General features: G+C 25.9%; 1 long non-coding RNA gene across 2 annotated transcripts in view; it reads right to left on the reverse strand.

Moving 5' to 3' along the window:
- Positions 1–20,432, reverse strand: part of LOC124418689 — a 207,673-nt gene that overhangs the window by 1,589 nt on the left and 185,652 nt on the right. For both annotated transcript variants that reach the window (XR_006940150.1, XR_006940149.1), the window contains exons 5-6: positions 1,623–1,748; positions 192–299 (exon numbers count right to left, since the gene is read on the reverse strand). This is a non-coding gene — a long non-coding RNA (uncharacterized LOC124418689). The remainder of the gene's footprint in view (positions 1–191; positions 300–1,622; positions 1,749–20,432) is intronic.

The raw sequence follows: 20,432 nt of genomic DNA on the forward strand, positions 1-20,432 counted from the left end.
GATAGAACATTTAGTTTTATGTGTATCAAGAGTTTTTTTTAGATTTTAAAATAACAAAAAACACCTTCATTCTATCATTCATAAGCAAATACCAGTCGATCAGTAATTTTAATAACCAAATAATTAAAAAGAATGATCACAAATAAGCCTAAGTTTACATAGGTAATAAATACTATCAAAACAACATTTACCTTTTATGTTTTTTTCAGTTCGTATGCAGAAGAAAAAAGGACAAGCAAAATCAATCATGTTTCAGTTCGTCATCAAAAACGATGTGAATACTAGGTAATAATGAAATTCTGCAATAAAAAAAATCAAAATTAAAATATCTGTATTAAACAATAGAAAATAAAATAAACAGAAATTAATAAAAAAATTATGTGTGCATATATTTATGTATTTTTATATATATGAAGAATTATATTCCAAAACACAATTCACCCTACCAAGAGCATTTAGGATCGGGTCAAAGGTTTGATGTAACTATATGTATATGTTCAAATATAGCAGACTAGATAATAGACTAGACTATATACATGACTGTAGAATAGTCTATGACAAGAGAATAAACTAGACTATAGACCAAACTATATATTAGACTATAGACTATTTTATGGACTAGTTTACAGACTGTCTATAAAAAAGACTACAGAATACTATACACTAGACTATATACTACACTACAAACTAGACTATAGACTAGACTATAGACTAGACTATAGACTAGACTATAGACTAGACTACAGACTAGACTATAGACTAGACTATAGACTAGACTATAGACTAGACTATAGACTAGACTATAGACTAGACTATAGACTAGACTATAGACTAGACTATAGACTAGACTATAGACTAGACTATAGACTAGACTATAGACTAGACTATAGACTAGACTATAGACTAGACTATAGACTAGACTATAGACTAGACTATAGACTAGACTATAGACTAGACTACAGACTAGACTATAGACTAGACTATAGACTAGACTAGACTATAGACTAGACTATAGACTAGCCTATAGACTAGCCTATAGACTAGACTATAGACTAGACTATAGACTAGACTATAGACTAGAATATAGACTAGACTATAGACTAGAATATAGACTAGACTATAGACTAGACTATAGACTAGACTATAGACTAGACTATAGACTAGACTATACAGACTATACTGTAGAATATACTATAGATTAGACTACATACTAGACACTATAAAACACATGTTTTAGTTGCTGTACTTTTATTATACACAAGATTTGTCACGGGGATAAAAGTAGTTGATGAATTTCTTTTTGAGAAAAATTTACAAAAAATATTTAACTTTAAAACAATAGCATAATAATAATATTTTTTAAATGCAGTACTAAATGTCACAGCCGAAAATATTGTTTGTTTCATATCAAAAGTTGCGTTTTGGTTTTATAACAACAAACAAACATCTTCATTTATATTATTTTTTTATCGATTTTTCTTGTTGTTTACTAAAGCAAATACCAGTCGATCAGAAATTTCAGTAAGCAAAATAATAAAAAAGAATGATCACAAATTAGACTTAAATTTACATAGTACATATGTAAATATTATCAAAAATAATGCGTAAAAAACAACACTTACACATTGTATGTATTTCTTTTGGTTTTTATGTAGAACAAGAGATAGAAAGAAGGACAAGCAAGCAATCAACAGTCATGTTTTATTTTGTCATCAAAAAAGTAGTAAATACCAGGAATTAATAAATTTCTGCAAGAAAAATAAAAAAAACAAAATTAAAATTTATACCAACTCTCATATCAAGCTAATCTTAGCTTAAAGCGAAGAAAATAAGAAAATAGAAAAACAATTAAAATCACTTGTGTATGTATAATGCATGTATGTGTATAATGCATATGTATATATTTATGTATAAAAAATTATTTGTCAATACACAATTCACGCTACCAAAGTATATATGACCGCATCATAGTTTTGTACTTACTACGTAGGGTACTGTTCCAATGTGTTAGTTTCATACATCTATACATAATTTATTAATATTTATTTCACTTTATATTTTGTATAAATTTTTTTATTTTAAATATGTAATTCTTTTAGAAAAACTTTAATCATTAGCATGTGCAAAGATTACACAAACTTCAACTGTTATGTAGGTACATGCACTTTTTTGTAATTATAATTCTTGCATTGAAAACACACTCTCTCTCCGAATAATTGTTCTCATTTATTTAATTTTTTTTATTAAACTTATTTTGTTACTCCTTTTGTCTGTCCTACATATTCTTAATATTTACTGTTCGCTGTGTTTAATTTTTTTACATTCTGCTCACATTTCAATTTACTTGTTTAAGCGGAGAGTTTTTAAAAACAAAGCTCCGTTTTATGTATTATTCTCTCTTGTAATTGTTGTCTACTTCATACGTACATATGTACATGTTTGTTTTTGTCCGGTATGTTTTTTAAATATTATTGTTTAAATTTTAATTTCTTATTGTATTTTGTTGTTTTTTTATTGCAGTGATCAATAATTGGTACCGTTTATGAGAATATATAAAACATTTTATCCAGTATTACCAAATTAAAAGAAATCACTTTTTTAAAGGATTCTTGCTATAAGTTTAATACATTTTATTTCAAAAAATTAATTTTTAAGGAAAGTTTTTCATTTTTTTTTTTATAAAAAACTTTTGTATAAATATCTTTATGGATTTTTTATTATAAAATTTATCGTATCGGTTTTTTTTATTTTATAGGAAATTTGTAAAAAAAACTGTATTTTAATTTGAATTACAAATTAATCGATCGATTCTTGTCTTAGGAAATATTCTATAAAATTTATTTTTGTAATTTTTAAAAAAGGTTTGATAATTTTTTTTATCAAAAGTTTTGATAAATTTTCCTTTCGATATTATTGCATAATATTAAAAAAATCCCAATAAACCAAACGATATTATAACGATGTCGAAACGATATCACTTAGGTGATAAAAACTATCATAAGTGATCGTATCGAGAACGATATTATACGTGTTAAATGGTACCTTTCCTTAAGATATCGTTTTTCTATAAAAAATTATATTGTAACAATATTGTTTTCAGTAATAAAATATGATCAAAATCGCTCTTATATGGCAATATCGTATTCGCTTTCACATAGTTCTTTGGTTTATTGGAAAATTTATTGAACATTTTATATTTATGTATTTGGATAAATAATCTTTTTGTAGAAATTAATAAAGTTCGTTTTACGGAATTCGGCGCAGAATTTCTTTCGGAATGGTTTTAAGTATGTCAGTCTATCCGTCTGTTTGTCAATGTCCAAGATCGTGTGTCAATTATATTAAATTTGGCATATACTTTTCTTTTGACCGCCATACAAACCTGTTCCTTGAGTAGGGCTTTTATGATTATAATTATGTTATTTAAATATTTTAATATATCAATAAAAATCGGCAGTTGGTTAGTTTTTCAAATGATCGGGCCCTTCAGAAAGTGACTCAAAGTTCAAAATTCATCTTTAAACACTAACAACATGATGAAATTCTAAGTAAATAACAATTCCTTTTCTAAAGTTAATCAGGATAGGCCTATATTTACCCTTAACCCCATATGAGCGCTCTTGTAGAAAATACATAGCTTGTCAATAATAAGTAGAAATATTCCGGAATTATGATTTAAATCAAATTAAATGGTTAATTACTTAAAAAAAATAATGCACATTTTAAAAATAGTCACTAGTGTAGTGTTTGGTCGGCCATGTTCTATACATTTACAGATGTTTTTTATATAAAATTGTTTGCCAACTTTTTTTTATAGAACATTTTAAAAAAATTTCTTATTTTGAAAAAAAAAAAAATGAAAAATATTGATACAAAACTGTTCGATATACTTTACTTTTATGCTAAATATTCAATAATTAAAAAAAATCTAGAAAATTTTGGATCAATTTCTTTTTTATAGAAAAGTTTTAATAAATTTCATTTTGTAGAAAATTTAGTTTTCATTAAAAATTTAATTTTCTTATAATTTCGAAATTTTTTTATAAAAAATTATCGTTTTATATAAAAATTTTCGATAAATATTATTTTTTACAGAACATTTTCAATAAATTTTTTTATTTCAATAAAGTTTATTTTTATGGAAAATATTAAATTATTTTAGAAAAATCTTCTTTTGTTTTGAAAATATTGGATCAATTTAATTTTTTTAGAAAATTTTTTATAAATTCTTTTTTAGAACATTTTATTTTCATAAAAAAAATTTAATATGTTGCAAATTTGTTTTCTTTTATAGAAAGTTATCGTTTCATTTAAAATTTTATTTTCATAAAAAAATTTAATATGTTACAAATTTGTTTTCTTTTATAGAAAATTATCGTTTCATTTAAAATTTTTCAATAAATTTTCTTTCTTTATAGATTTGTATAGATTATTTTAGTTTTTTTTTTTTGATAGAAAAATGTTCGATAAATTTTCTTTCAACAGAAAAATTTATGATTAAGATTTGGTAAGATTTTTCTTGTGAAAATTTTCAATAAATTTGTTTTACAAAACTTTTTCAATAGATTTAATTCTTTTTATAAAAAAAATTTTGATAAATTTTCTTTTTTAATAGATTTTTTTTTTTGTAAAAAAAATTGGGTCAATTTCTTTTCTTTTTAGAAAAGTATTGATGAATTTTCTTTTGTATAAAATTTATTTTCATAAAAAATTAAATTTTCTTTATAATATTTCAAAAATTTGTTTTATAAAAATTTCAAAAAATTTTCTTTTTACGGAAAATTTTAATTTAATTTTATTCTATAAAAATTATCATAGAAAATTTTCCAAAAATTTTTTTTAGTTTTTTGATGGAAATATGTTCGATCAATTATATTTTTACAAACAAATATTTGAATAAGAATTGGTAAGATTTTTCTAATCAGTTGATTAAGAATATCGAATACTGTCTTGTTTACTAGCAGCTGAAGTAAAATGTACAAAAAAAATCAAAATTAAAATACTAAGAAGTATTTCCTTATGATAAAATTCAACCACAAAATTACAAAACAAATCGCCAAACAAAAGAAATGGAAATAATTATTAAACAATAATGGAACAGAAAAAATTTTAAGGAGGACTTAATGAAAACATGTGTGTTCATTGTGCCATCATTTAGAGAAAAAAGACCGCCAAAGAAATTTCACTCACATTGACGCTATAAATTATAATACTTGGACTTGGTTGAGAAGTGTTTTACGTTGTGGCCTCTCTTACAAAATAAATAAAACATTTAAAAGAAATCAGTTACGGTTTCAACTGTGTCTGGCCATTTAGTCTGGTTTTATATAAATATGTGGACCAATAGCAGTCGTATTGGTTTTTGTTTTTCGCTTTTGTCTTTTTAGCCCTTTTTTTTAATTCAAATGTAGAATGTCGTCGATTTGGTGGTTATTTCTTCAATGAATTTTATTTGATTCTATAAGAATTATGTATGAGTGTGTAAATCTGAAAGAGTTTTGTAGAACATTTTTGTTTTTTTTTTTCAATTTGAATGGAAAGAAGGGGCGCTTCTTTCCGTTTTTCATAAATTTAAATTATTAATTTTTATGTTGTTATTTGTATGAGTATTGTTGTGTAGATGATTATTGGAGGCTGTTTTTGTTAAAGAAATTCAAATAAAAATGAAACATTTATGAATGAATACAATTTACTGAAGATGGTGATGATGGTACCCACAATCATCACCATAGCTCCCTATGAAATAACCAAAACCACTATTATCATCAATTTGTTTTACTACATATTAGACTGACTGTACGATGATGACTCTGGCGACCAAGATGATTGTGTCGTTTTTTTTTTTTTTTTTTTTTGTTTAAGGCTGCTGCCTAAAGATGTTCTTTTTTCTAAATTTATATTATATTTTGGCTTATACACTTATTATTCATACAGTTATAGATTTTTTTGTTAACAAAAGCAATTTGGGGGATTTATTAACGTTTTTTTTCAGTTCTTTAATTTGTGTTGGACAACAGCGGTCTAAGATCAAAAAAAAAAAAAACCTTGAACGGAAATTGGAAAATTATAATCGAATGTTTTTTATTCAGACAAATATATGTATTTTCAAATTTTGTTGTTTTTAGTATTTTGTTTTTTTTTTCGTCTAAATATCACAAAAGACAACTTTTTTTGAATTATGTCCATAATGAGTGCGTTTTATAATTATTTTTGATTGTGTGGTTTGATTTCGGGTTAGCAGGAAGCACCTATTTCTTTTCAAATTTTTATACTTTTGTTGTTTCTTTATATTCTTTTTTAGTTTTGAGCCCCTATTATATAATTTGCATTTCAAATTGTTGTGTTGTGAGATTTTTTTTGCGTTAATTTTAATGTTATTAACTTTTTTGTATCAACATTTAATTATGTATAACAAATTATCCAAATCGATATGTTACGGTTAAAAAAAATTTTTACTAACAAACTTAGACACACACAAACAAATATTATTGGATAAAGTCAATAGATTATAAAGACGTCTGGAGTTTTTTTTTTGTATTGAAAATTTTATAAAAAATGGTTTTTATATCCGGCACGCACAATTTCGAAAACCGTTTTATTAATTTTTTAGTTATAAAACTAAAAATTGAGTTAAACTAACATGTACGTGACAATTAAGTTAAAGATATAATTTAATAATATTTAAAAACATCATTATGTTTTTTTACAATCAAAAATATTTTTAAAATTTATTATTAAGATATTTATCAAAATATTTTTTTAAAAAAATAAAAATTTATCAATAATTTTCTATTAAAAATTATTTTTTTTAAATATTCTATAAAAGAAAAATTTATCAAAACTTTCTATATAATAAGATTTCAAAATTAATTAATAAAATAAAAAAAATTATGAAAACATTTTGAAAAGTTTGTATAAAAAATAAAAATTTTCTATAAAATATAATACTTATACTAAAATATCTAAAATAAGAAACTTTATCAATAAAGGTCTGTGTAAGAAAAACAATTATAGTAAATAGATTAATCGAACGTTTTTTATAAAAGATAAAAATTTATCTAAAATATTTTTATAAAAGGAGAAAATTTTACGAAAAATTTCCGAAAAGAAGAAGAAAACTTATCGAAAATTTTCTAAAAGAGAATAAAATTTATCTTAAAATTCTCTATAAATGAAGAAAGTTTTTCTATGAAGGAAGAAATTTTATCAAAACTTTTCCATTAAAGAAGAAAAATTATTGGATATTTTCTACAAAAGAAAAAAATTATTGAAAATTTTGTATAAAAAAAAGAATAATTATTAAACATTTTATATGAAAGAAGAAAATTTATCAAAACTGTTTTATAAGAGAAAATTTACCAACGCTTTTTATAAAAAAGAAAATTTACCAAAATTTTCTATAAAAAAAGAAAATTTCCAATAAAATAAGAAATATTTCGGAAATTTTCTATAAAAGAAGAAAATTTTTGTAAATTTTTTACAAAAGAATGAAATTATTGAAAATTTTGTATAAAAGAAGAACAATTACATAAAATTTTGTAGAACATTTTTCCATAAAAGAAATTAATTTATCAAAAATTTTATGTAGAAAAGAAAAAAAAAATCGAAAAATTTCTACAGAAAAGAAACTTTTTTCGAACATTTTCTAAAAACGTAAAAAATTTATTGAAAATTTTCTATAATAGATGAAATTTATCGAAAACTTTCTTTATAAAATTAATATTCATCGAAAATTTTCTATTAAAGAAGAAAATTCTGTAAGAAGAAAAATTATTGGAAATACAATTTATCGAATGTTTTCTTTAAAAGATAAAAATTCTATAAAATTAAATTTACAAAATTTTCTATAAAAAAGACAATCTATAGAACTTTATTCTTTAAAAGAAAATTTTTGAGAAATTCTTTAAAAGAAAATTTGTTTAGAAAATAAACGTTATCAAAATGTTTTATAGGAATTTAACAAAAGTTTTTTTTTTAAAAAATTGAAATGAAAAATATTCAAAAATAAATTATGACAAAAAAAAATTACAAAGATAATGTTTCAAATAAATTTTTAACAAAACTTTAAAATGTTTTTAAAAAAATAAAACTTAAACTTCTTTATCTAAAACAAATACAAAAACCTGTTTTTAAATCTAACAAATTTTTATAAATATTGTCTGTAATAAAAAAAGGTTTCTCCAAGCAATTGTTTTATAATTTTTCATTATTTTCTTCTGAGGAAAAACTAAAATCTAGACTTAATTAAATTGCAATTTTATGCGCGTGTTCAGTGAGGACGATCAAAGTGGATAAAAAAACACATGATACACACATACGATCACTTGTTACAAAAATGATTACATGTAACCACAATTAAACTTTTATTAAACTCGTAAATGGAAAAGTGTTGGAAATGTTATAAAAAAATAGAAAAACACACTTTAATTGTTAAAATATATATTTTTGTTGTTTTATTTTTCATAAATACAATAATAATGTGTGCAATGGCCAGTTACCCTTTGTAATTTTTCAGCTTTTTTTTGAATTGTATTTAAAACCGCTATTTTTTCAAACATCTTTGGACACGTACCATAAGTGTTAAAAAATTTCATAGGAACTTTCTTAAGGTATCTTCTGTTTATAACAACAGCTGGGAGCTCTGGTAACAACAAATGTTGTAAAAAGATTGTTGAAGATGTAAAATGCACATAAGACCACATTTATTTGTTACTTTTCTATATGAATTACAATTTAATATGATGGTTTTTCTTTTTTGTATTACAAAACAAAAAGTCAAGCTTAAGTGAATTCAAATGATGGTTTCTAATGAGAATAATAATAATAGGGACAAACGTCTAACAACATAAAAAAAGAAGTGACCAACTGTGCGCTAAATTATGTAGACATGAAAATATAACTGTAAGTTTATAAAAGAATATTATATCTTTAAGTTATAATGCCCTACTTAAGGTAAGATATATTGACATGAATCTAATGAAGGCTTTTAGGAAAATTTTGGAAAACTTTTTCGTAATCCAAAATTGGTAAGTAATTTTTAAAAAGTGTGTAGCCTAGTATATAATTCTAGTCTATAGTCTAGTCTATAGTCTAGTCTATAGTCTAGTCTATAGTCTAGTCTATAGTCTAGTCTATAGTCTAGTCTATAGTCTAGTCTATAGTCTAGTCTATAGTCTAGTCTATAGTCTAGTCTATAGTCTAGTCTATAGTCTAGTCTATAGTCTAGTCTATAGTCTAGTCTATAGTCTAGTCTATAGTCTAGTCTATAGTCTAGTCTATAGTCTAGTCTATAGTCTAGTCTATAGTCTAGTCTATAGTCTTGTCTATAGTCTAGTCTATAGTCTAGTCTATAGTCTAGTCTATAGTCTAGTCTATAGTCTAGTCTATAGTCTAGTCTATAGTCTAGTCTATAGTCTAGTCTATAGTCTAGTCTATAGTCTAGTCTATAGTCTAGTCTATAGTCTAGTCTATAGTCTAGTCTATAGTCTAGTCTATAGTCTAGTCTATAGTCTAGTCTATAGTCTAGTCTATAGTCTAGTCTATAGTCTAGTCTATAGTCTAGTCTATAGTCTAGTCTATAGTCTAGTCTATAGTCTAGTCTATAGTCTAGTCTATAGTCTAGTCTATAGTCTAGTCTATAGTCTAGTCTATAGTCTAGTCTATAGTCTAGTCTATAGTCTAGTCTATAGTCTAGTCTATAGTCTAGTCTATAGTCTAGTCTATAGTCTAGTCTATAGTCTAGTCTATAGTCTAGTCTATAGTCTAGTCTATAGTCTAGTCTATAGTCTAGTCTATAGTCTAGTCTATAGTCTAGTCTATAGTTAGTCTATAGTCTAGTCTATAGTCTAGTCTATAGTCTAGTCTATAGTCTAGTCTATAGTCTAGTCTATAGTCTAGTCTATAGTCTAGTCTATAGTCTAGTCTATAGTCTAGTCTATAGTCTAGTCTATAGTCTAGTCTATAGTCTAGTCTATAGTCTAGTCTATAGTCTAGTCTATAGTCTAGTCTATAGTCTAGTCTATAGTCTAGTCTATAGTCTAGTCTATAGTCTAGTCTATAGTCTAGTCTATAGTCTAGTCTATAGTCTAGTCTATAGTCTAGTCTATAGTCTAGTCTATAGTCTAGTCTATAGTCTAGTCTATAGTTAGTCTATAGTCTAGTCTATAGTCTAGTCTATAGTCTAGTCTATAGTCTAGTCTATAGTCTAGTCTATAGTCTAGTCTATAGTCTAGTCTATAGTCTAGTCTATAGTCTAGTCTATAGTCTAGTCTAGTCTAGTCTATAGTCTAGTCTATAGTCTAGTCTATAGTCTAGTCTATAGTCTAGTCTATAGTCTAGTCGTTAGTCTATAGTCTAGTCTATAGTCTAGTCTATAGTCTAGTCTATAGTCTAGTCTATAGTCTAGTCTATAGTCTAGTCTATAGTCTAGTCTATAGTCTAGTCTAGTCTATAGTCTAGTATATAGTCTAGTCTATAGTTTAGTCTATAGTTTATAGTCTAGTCTATAGTCTAGTCTATAGTCTAGTCTATATTCTAGTCTATATTCTAGTCTATATTCTAGTCTATATTCTAGTCTATAGTCTAGTCTATAGTCTAGTCTATAGTCTAGTCTATAGTCTAGTCTATAGTCTAGTCTACAGTCTAGTCTATAGTCTAGTCTACAGTCTAGTCTATAGTCTAGTCTATAGTCTAGTCTATAGTCTAGTCTATAGTCTAGTCTATAGTCTAGTCTATAGTCTAGTCTATAGTCTAGTTTATAGTCTAGTCTATAGTATAGTCTATATTCTAGTCTATAGTCTAGTCTATAGTCTAGTCTATAGTCTAGTCTATAGTCTAGTCTATAGTTTAGTCTATAGTCTAGTCTATAGTCTAGTCTATAGTCTAGTCTATAGTCTAGTCTATAGTCTAGTCTATAGTCTAGTCTATAGTCTAGTCTATAGTCTAGTCTATAGTCTAGTCTATAGTCTAGTCTATAGTCTAGTCTATAGTCTAGTCTATAGTCTAGTCTATAGTCTAGTCTATAGTCTAGTCTATAGTCTAGTCTATAGTCTAGTCTATAGTCTAGTCTATAGTCTAGTCTATAGTCTAGTCTATAGTCTAGTCTATAGTCTAGTCTATAGTCTAGTCTATAGTCTAGTCTATAGTCTAGTCTAGTCTAGTCTATAGTCTAGTCTATAGCCTAGTCTAGTCTCTAGTCTAGTCTATAGTCTAGTCTATAGTCTAGTCTATAGTTTAGTCTATAGTCTAGTCTATAGTCTAGTCTATAGTCTAGTCTATAGTCTAGTCTATAGTCTAGTCTATAGTCTAGTCTATAGTCTAGTCCATAGACTAGCCTATAGTCTAGTCTATAGTCTAATCTACAGTCTAGTCCATAGTCGACTATATAAAATTCCACAAATTGTTATATGTTAGAGTTTAAAGAAATTGCCATTAGATTTTTAATTAAAAAAATTTATTACAATTTCTTTTGTTGTTACATTAATACGAAACCAATGTTAAATATGTACTCTGTTTTAGCTTTATTTCTAGTTAATTCTTAAATGATTTGGCTGAGTCTATATAAACTTAATTTTTCTTCTAGATCAAAGTATAACTAAGTGGAAATGCGTACTCGACACTTGTTTGGCTTGGTTGATCATGGCACCTGGCACATGTTCATTAATCTGTTAAGAGGACTCGTGTTTTTAGTTTTTTTATTATTCATAACATTTTTTTACATTGCATAAAATATTTCTCTTTTTGGTATTTTATAACAAACTTTTTCTTTTTTTTGTATGGAACGTCTTGTTTTTTTTAAAGATTTGATAGAGTCACCAAGCGAAACTAATGTAAGTCATAGATATTTTGTTTTTTTAGTATTCATCTTTAGTTTTATTTTATATGCAAACAATTTATCAACCGTTAAGACGGTGTTCGAAATATTTTTAAGTAGCAGGTGTTTTCATGGTTTTAGTTTTTTTTTTCTTTAATTTTGTTACCTTACACAGTAACTACTTGCATTAATTGTAACTGCACGCCACATAATGGTCATAATTTAAATGTTGTGTGTTAAAAATACAGTTTTGTGTTATTTAGAAGAAAAAATAGCAACAAAAATATGTACTATGTATGTAGAAACAACACTTTGGCTGTGGCCAGATGATATTAAAGTGTTTTCGGCCAATTAACTGACTTGTGATTTCTTTGGAATTTATAATTTTTAATTGGTAATAAGACGCCAAAATGTTATATACATATAGAGTAGTAATTGTGTATGTTAGAATAAAATTAAACAGAGTAAAAACAGTTAGAAATAGTTACAGAATAACAGAAACTGTTGTTACAATTATTATATATTCAAGCAAAAATCTGCTTCTGATTATAGTAAAAAAGCATAAATAGGGACGATGGAATTAAATTCGAAAAAATATATTTTTGAAATCTTCTACTATATTTAAGAGGACCTTTTCTAAAAAGAATAGTTAAATGATCAAGATTATTATAGAGAAAATAATCTAGATCGGTTGAAATTTTTTAATCTCATAAACTTACGTTCAGAAATCAAACTTAAAAAATAAATTAGATCTATTATTGGTACAATTTTTGATTTTATAAACTTGCGATTAGAAATCAAACTTTAAAAAACGTATTTACCAGAATATGTAAATCTCATTAAATTAATAAGATTTCTATTAAGAAAGAGAACTCGATCAGTAAAAAATCGATATTCATGGAAAACAATTTCACACTGATTAATGATCTTTATGTATGAAAAAATCTTCAATAATTTAACAAAAAAAAAAAAGAAACAATAACGTTTAATAAAGAAAAAAAGCTTAATTTTTTTTGCACTTTTAGCAAAAAAATCTAGCTTTTTTCTTTATTAAACGTTCTAAGAAACCTTCGATCTAAACCTTACTTTTTCATTAATTTCATTACCTTTATCCTATTTACGACCAGAAATTTTATAAACGTCTACAAAAAACTAGCTTTTTTATATAATAACGAGAATAACCCTGGGTGCTTCGCTATTCAATCTAGTCTATAGTTTAGTCTATAGTCTAGTCTATAGTCTAGTCTATAGTCTAGTCTATAGTCTAGTCTATAGTCTAGTCTATAGTCTAGTCTATAGTCTAGTCCATAGACTAGCCTATAGTCTAGTCTATAGTCTAATCTACAGTCTAGTCCATAGTCGACTATATAAAATTCCACAAATTGTTATATGTTAGAGTTTAAAGAAATTGCCATTAGATTTTTAATTAAAAAAATTTATTACAATTTCTTTTGTTGTTACATTAATACGAAACCAATGTTAAATATGTACTCTGTTTTAGCTTTATTTCTAGTTAATTCTTAAATGATTTGGCTGAGTCTATATAAACTTAATTTTTCTTCTAGATCAAAGTATAACTAAGTGGAAATGCGTACTCGACACTTGTTTGGCTTGGTTGATCATGGCACCTGGCACATGTTCATTAATCTGTTAAGAGACTCGTGTTTTAGTTTTTTTATTATTCATAACATTTTTTTACATTGCATAAAATATTTCTCTTTTTGGTATTTTATAACAAACTTTTTCTTTTTTTTGTATGGAACGTCTTGTTTTTTTTAAAGATTTGATAGAGTCACCAAGCGAAACTAATGTAAGTCATAGATATTTTGTTTTTTTAGTATTCATCTTTAGTTTTATTTTATATGCAAACAATTTATCAACCGTTAAGACGGTGTTCGAAATATTTTTAAGTAGCAGTTGTTTTCATGGTTTTAGTTTTTTTTTTCTTTAATTTTGTTACCTTACACAGTAACTACTTGCATTAATTGTAACTGCACGCCACATAATGGTCATAATTTAAAATGTTGTGTGTTAAAAATACAGTTTTGTGTTATTTAGAAGAAAAAATAGCAACAAAAATATGTACTATGTATGTAGAAACAACACTTTGGCTGTGGCCAGATGATATTAAAGTGTTTTCGGCCAATTAACTGACTTGTGATTTCTTTGGAAATTTATAATTTTTAATTGGTAATAAGACGCCAAAATGTTATATACATATAGAGTAGTAATTGTGTATGTTAGAATAAAATTAAACAGAGTAAAAACAGTTAGAAATAGTTACAGAATAACAGAAACTGTTGTTACAATTATTAAATATTCAAGCAAAAATCTGCTTCTGATTATAGTAAAAAAGCATAAATAGGGACGATGGAATTAAATTCGAAAAAATATATTTTTGAAATCTTCTACTATATTTAAGAGGACCTTTTCTAAAAAGAATAGTTAAATGATCAAGATTATTATAGAGAAAATAATCTAGATCGGTTGAAATTTTTAATCTCATAAACTTACGTTCAGAAATCAAACTTAAAAAATAAATTAGATCTATTATTGGTACAATTTTTGATTTTATAAACTTGCGATTAGAAATCAAACTTTAAAAAACGTATTTACCAGAATATGTAAATCTCATTAAATTAATAAGATTTCTATTAAGAAAGAGAACTCGATCAGTAAAAAATCGATATTCATGGAAAACAATTTCACACTGATTAATGATCTTTATGTATGAAAAAATCTTCAATAATTTAACAAAAAAAAAAAAGAAACAATAACGTTTAATAAAGAAAAAAAGCTTAATTTTTTTTGCACTTTTAGCAAAAAAATCTAGCTTTTTTCTTTATTAAACGTTCTAAGAAACCTTCGATCTAAACCTTACTTTTTCATTAATTTCATTATCCTTTATCCTATTTACGACCAGAAATTTTATAAACGTCTACAAAAAACTAGCTTTTATATAATAACGAGAATAACCCTGGGTGCTTCGCTATTCAAACAAAATACAAATAAAAAAGTACCAATATATCTCCCATATAGAATAATATTCATTAAGGGTCTTATTCATAAAATTATATCAAAGGTTTATAAATCAAATTTTTATAAACCTTTGATATAATTTTATTTTATTTTCTATATTCAAAAAGTATAATTTACAAAATACAAATGGAATGATGAAATAGTAGAAATAGTTTTACAAAATTATCTAGTAAAACAGATCATTTACCCCCATTTTGTCTCGGTTTATACTTTTTCGAAAATAAAAATAAAATAAAAAATGTGCATTCATTTGTTCCGGAAAAATTGTGCTTTCAAAAAGTACCAAACAATTTTCCCGAATTTGCACCAATAGTTGCTTTAGTACCCTAATTCCAAAATAACATAACAATAGCTAATTTTGAGTGAGTAAATAAACTATTTTTATTTTATAAAAACTGGCTCAATGAGTTTTAATTAAATTTTCCATTTTCCCCCTTTTTGGTACTTTTTTTCTAAAGAAATAGCAAATATTTTGTGTAAATTTTCAAGATAATTTGATGGAATTTGGACGAAGCATGTTTTTTGGCACAGGGACGAAGCCTATTGGTTGAAATCGGTCCATTATTTCACCTAGCCCCCATACAACCGTACCTCCCGATTTGAATGCCATAACTACGTCAGATATTCTATTATCTCTCTAAAAATTGGCACAAATAAGTCTTATATAAGTATAACTGACACTGCAGATTTTCGTAAGGATCGGCCCTTATTTGACCCTAGCCCCCATACAAAAACCCCTTCAAAAAATGTCTTAAACGTCTAAAATTGACCTGTAACCATTTGTATCACAATGACACTCAACAAAACTAACTGTTATTTAAAAATATATCCTTTTCCCAAATTTACCGAGGATCGGCCCATATTTGACCTATATAAAGCCTCATTTAGAAATTTTAGTTTTTTTATCAATAAATTGCTTAAATATTTTGGAATAATATTCAACATAAAATTTTCTTTATAAAAAGCAAACATTTTAGAAATATACTCATAGTGTAGGGTATTATATGGTCGGCCATGCCGACTATACTTTCCTACTTGTTTAAAAATATAAAATGTCCAAATCATCTGACATGTTCGCGCGCCGCTTGTGACGCTTATAAAAGTAGAAAGTAGATCTACTTTGAGCATTCTATGCATCAAGTTTTTCTACGCTTTTGTGCTTGTAACTTTCAGCATACAAATACATTGTTTCTACTTTTTTGACAGACGAATAACATGCGATAAAGCCTAGAACGCGTAGTGTGGGCCTCCAGCTTTATATTGTGTAAGACAATCAAGAAAACCACTTTAACCACTTTTTACTCCCATATATATTTAGAATTATCAAAAACGTCTTATATGGGGAAAAAGTGAATAATGGACAGATCCTTATAAAAATTTAGTGAAAATTTTTGATTCAAGAAATAACTTTGTATCAAATTTTATTACTACTATTAGGTATATTTTTATAGAAGTAAATCATTTTCTGATATTTGTGCTTCTAAGTACATAAAGTTCTATTGATCTGATATAAATAATTCAGTGTTTTAATTAAAAAAAATCAAAAATTTTCTTTAAGTTCCATTTTAAATAATTTCTCCTCTTTTGATCATTGGTTAAGCCCTGACAACCAATAGGGTGCCTGAAAAAGTAAGACATAAAATACACAATCACAACAAACTAATGTCAACACATTGTCACACTAATTGTCAACCAACCACAAGTGACAACTTGACAAAAATAAACATGAAAACTAAAAAAACAACATGAAAGACAGAAAGAAATATGTATTCATAAGAGTACACTCACGCACACTAGGAAAATACACAACTACACAAATAAAAGATAATGCTGCATAAAAAAATTAACAATAAATACGGGTATGAGTTCTTTAAATTAAAAATGAAAAGTATTTATATGAACAAACAATAAACAGGAACCAACCCATCTCATTTTATTAATTTAGATTATAAGGAGAAAACTGCACAAACAACCAACGATCGACAATTGTTTGTCATTTTAAACAAAAAAACATGAAACGTAACCAATATTTTTTTGGGATTTGATAAAAAAAATGTTGATGAATTTTCACATGACAATGACAAAAGAATGATGAAACATCCCTCAAAATAAAAAAATATTAGACAAAGAATATATTGACAAATATTTTCAAGGGTAGTTTTTAAAATGATGTTGTCATATGGCCTTTTACCTGTGAACTTAATAAGGAATTCAATGAATCCATGGAACTGTGTGCATGATGCTTTATAAACAAGGACCTCATCATGTAACAACATGGCATTAAGTTCTCAACAAACAAAACCATCATGCTCTCTCATCAAACCCTGATATTGATAATAGAATATTTAGTGTAAAAAGTAAACAAAAACCGCAAAACAGCATTATTTGATACAAGATAATATTCGTTGCTATATGTAATATTTTGTATAGAGCGTTCTATTGTATTTGCTGATTGTATTGTGTTGCATGTTATTAAAAAATAACATACACACAAACATGTTATTTAAACATAAAATGATATTTATTTTCTTCCTTTACAATTGTATATGGTTATATGTACAACATTGTTGTTGTGTGTTCTATTTAAGTACATATCTATCTATACATGTATGTATGTATATAAAGGACGTTTGCAAGGATATCATAATAGTTGTTATTGTGTTAAGTACATAGTACCTAACATTTCCGTAGCGATCTTTATTGTATTGTACTATTTTTTTTTGTATTTGGAATAATAAACTCATGCTTGGATGACACATAAAACCAAATGTTGTAACAACAATCAAAAAAATGTTATGGCGTTTGAGAGGTTTTTATGTATCAAGAAAAAATCTTTCCAGATGGTTTATCTATTATTTAACGTAAGCGCAAGTAAAAAATCTTGTAAACTGATTATTAATAGGGTTGCCAAATCTATAACACAAAAATATAAAATAGCCTTTAATATAGTACTTAGTCTAATCTATAGTCTAAACTATAGTCTAGTCTATAGTCTAAACTATAGTTTAGTCTATAGTCTAGTCTATAGTCAAGTCTAAAGTCTAGTCTAAAGTCTAGTCTAAAGTCTAGTCTAAAGTCTAGTCTAAAGTCTAGTCTATAGTATAGTCTAAAGTCTAGTCTATAGTATAATCTATAGTCTAGTCTATAGTCTAGTCTACAGTCTAGTCTATAGTCTAGTCTATAGTCTAGTCTACAGTCTAGTCTATAGTCTAGTCTATAGTCTAGCCTATAGTCTAGTCTATAGTCTAGTCTATAGTCTAGTCTATAGTCTAGTCTATAGTCTAGTCTATAGTCTAGTCTATAGTCTAGTCTATAGTCTAGTTTATAATCTAGTCTATAGTCTAATCTATAGTCTAGTCTACAGTCTAGTCTATATTCTAGTCTATAGTCTAGTCTACAGCCTAGTCTACAGTCTAGTCTATAGTCTAGTCTATAGTATAGTCTAGTTTATATTCTAGTCTATAGTCTAGTCTGTAGTCTATAGTCTAGGCTATAGTCTAGTCTACAGTCTAGTCTATAGTCTAGTCTGTAGTCTAGTCTATAGTCTAGTCTATAGTCTAGTCTATAGTCTAGTCTACAGTCTAGTCTATAGTCGAATCTATAGTATAATCTATAGTCTAATCTATATTGTTACCAGTTCCATTTTAAACTTTAATTCTCTATGCCTGATAAAGATATCCATTTCCAGAAATTCTCAAAATTATATTTAAATTCACTAATTATACCAAAATGTCCTGGCAACCCTTGGCAGCTAAGCAATTGCATATTAAGTATTAAACACACTATTATGAAATGTTCATAATCCTATTGTTTCTATAAAGGGAAAAACATATTAAAAAACTGCTCTCATAAAAAATGTCGATTATTAATAAAAATATCAAATAAATAATTACGCATCATTATTGCAGACGTTGCAAGCTGCATGTCGTACTTTCACTAGATGTGTCAATCAAACTAGAATTGATGAAAAAGAAAAACAAAAAAGAGGAATGCAATAATATGGGTCTGTTAGAAAGCAATGACAATGCATTTTATATAAAATGAAAACTAATATTTAAAAGAAAATTCAAGCTGTTTTATTCATAAATGTTTTTTGTTTAATATTTCCTGCATAGAAGAGAGATTTCATTTGTATATTTAGTTTTCTAATAATATAAATTATTCTTTTTTTTTGTCTCTAACTCATGTTTTAGTCTCATGTATGTTTATAAAAATCATTCATTAATTAAAATACATTTTTTAAAAAATATTACTCTGCCTTTGGCTCTGATTTGTCACTAGTTTTGAACCAGCAAGCAAAAAAACTAAAATCTGCATTTAACACTGTAATTTATGGCAATTTTTCAATATTAATGCTGTAATGATGGCCTGTAATTATCAACATCATCAGTATTCATGTTATGTTGTCGATTGTTGTTGCTGCTGCTGTTGTTGCACATAAATAATAATTTATTGAATGTATGGCAGTATGTTGTATTTGAATTATAAAAATATATACAGAAAATATTGGAACGGTTGAACCGGATTTAGCTGTTAATTTATTAGTGGACATTTTATATGAAGTATAAGGCTTCCCACTTCATATTTCTTTGCATAGAATAATGATGAAATTTATTAGTTAAAGGAAAAAACTTTTAAAGAAGACGAAGATCTTTTTATATTTCAAAATTCTAGCGAGAAGTCATATTCTAAAAATCAGTACTGCTCTCTCCACTAAACTAATAATCACAAATATGGATTACACAAATGTACTAGGAAATTCTAAAAAGGGACCTCGAAAGGATCACACATGGAGCAAGATATATTTTTTAACATAACTGATACAATATAGAGAAGTACTTTTCAATTCAGATAAATCGATACAAAATTATCCACATGGCTCAATTAAGATTATTTCATTAAATCTTAGCTTTTGAAAAATATTTACTGTCATCACATCAGCTCATTCAATTCATCAAACTAAATTCCATCTAAACATTTTAATAATTACGACAATTTATTGTAGTTAATTGAATATTTAAACTCCCCTTTATAACATCACTAGAAAATAGAACTCAAAGTCCGTCGATCTAAATTAATAATTAATATAAATTATTACAACTTTATTAATAACTACTTGTGTACTCATCAAACTATTCTGCGTCAGCGAATGAACTTCAATAAAGTAAATTTATTACAAACACACTGGTCTAAGACATGGATACATGGTTGCAATTTATTAAAAAAATATTTTAAAAATTACAATCTTTTATAAAAAAAGAAAAATACTTTACAACAAAACCCGTAAATTATGAGATGAGAAAAAATGTGCAACAAATGAAAACTTTTTAACACAACCTTAGTTTGATATTTGAAATTATCATGACAACTACGACGATGATGATGATGATTATGGGAAAATGGGGATTTACATTAAAAGTGACGCAATTTTTTTAATTGATTACAATAAACAACAGTAATTGAAAGTGTATGTGTTTAGAGATAGAGGTGGGTAGTAAGATCAGTATTCTAAATTAAATATGATAAATTGAAAGAAAAACTTTGTAATTCTCAAACTGTTTATGTTAATTTTATTATATAA

This window comes from Lucilia cuprina, chromosome 3 (genome assembly GCF_022045245.1).
Source record: "Lucilia cuprina isolate Lc7/37 chromosome 3, ASM2204524v1, whole genome shotgun sequence".
NCBI classification, from domain to species: Eukaryota; Metazoa; Arthropoda; class Insecta; order Diptera; family Calliphoridae; genus Lucilia; species Lucilia cuprina.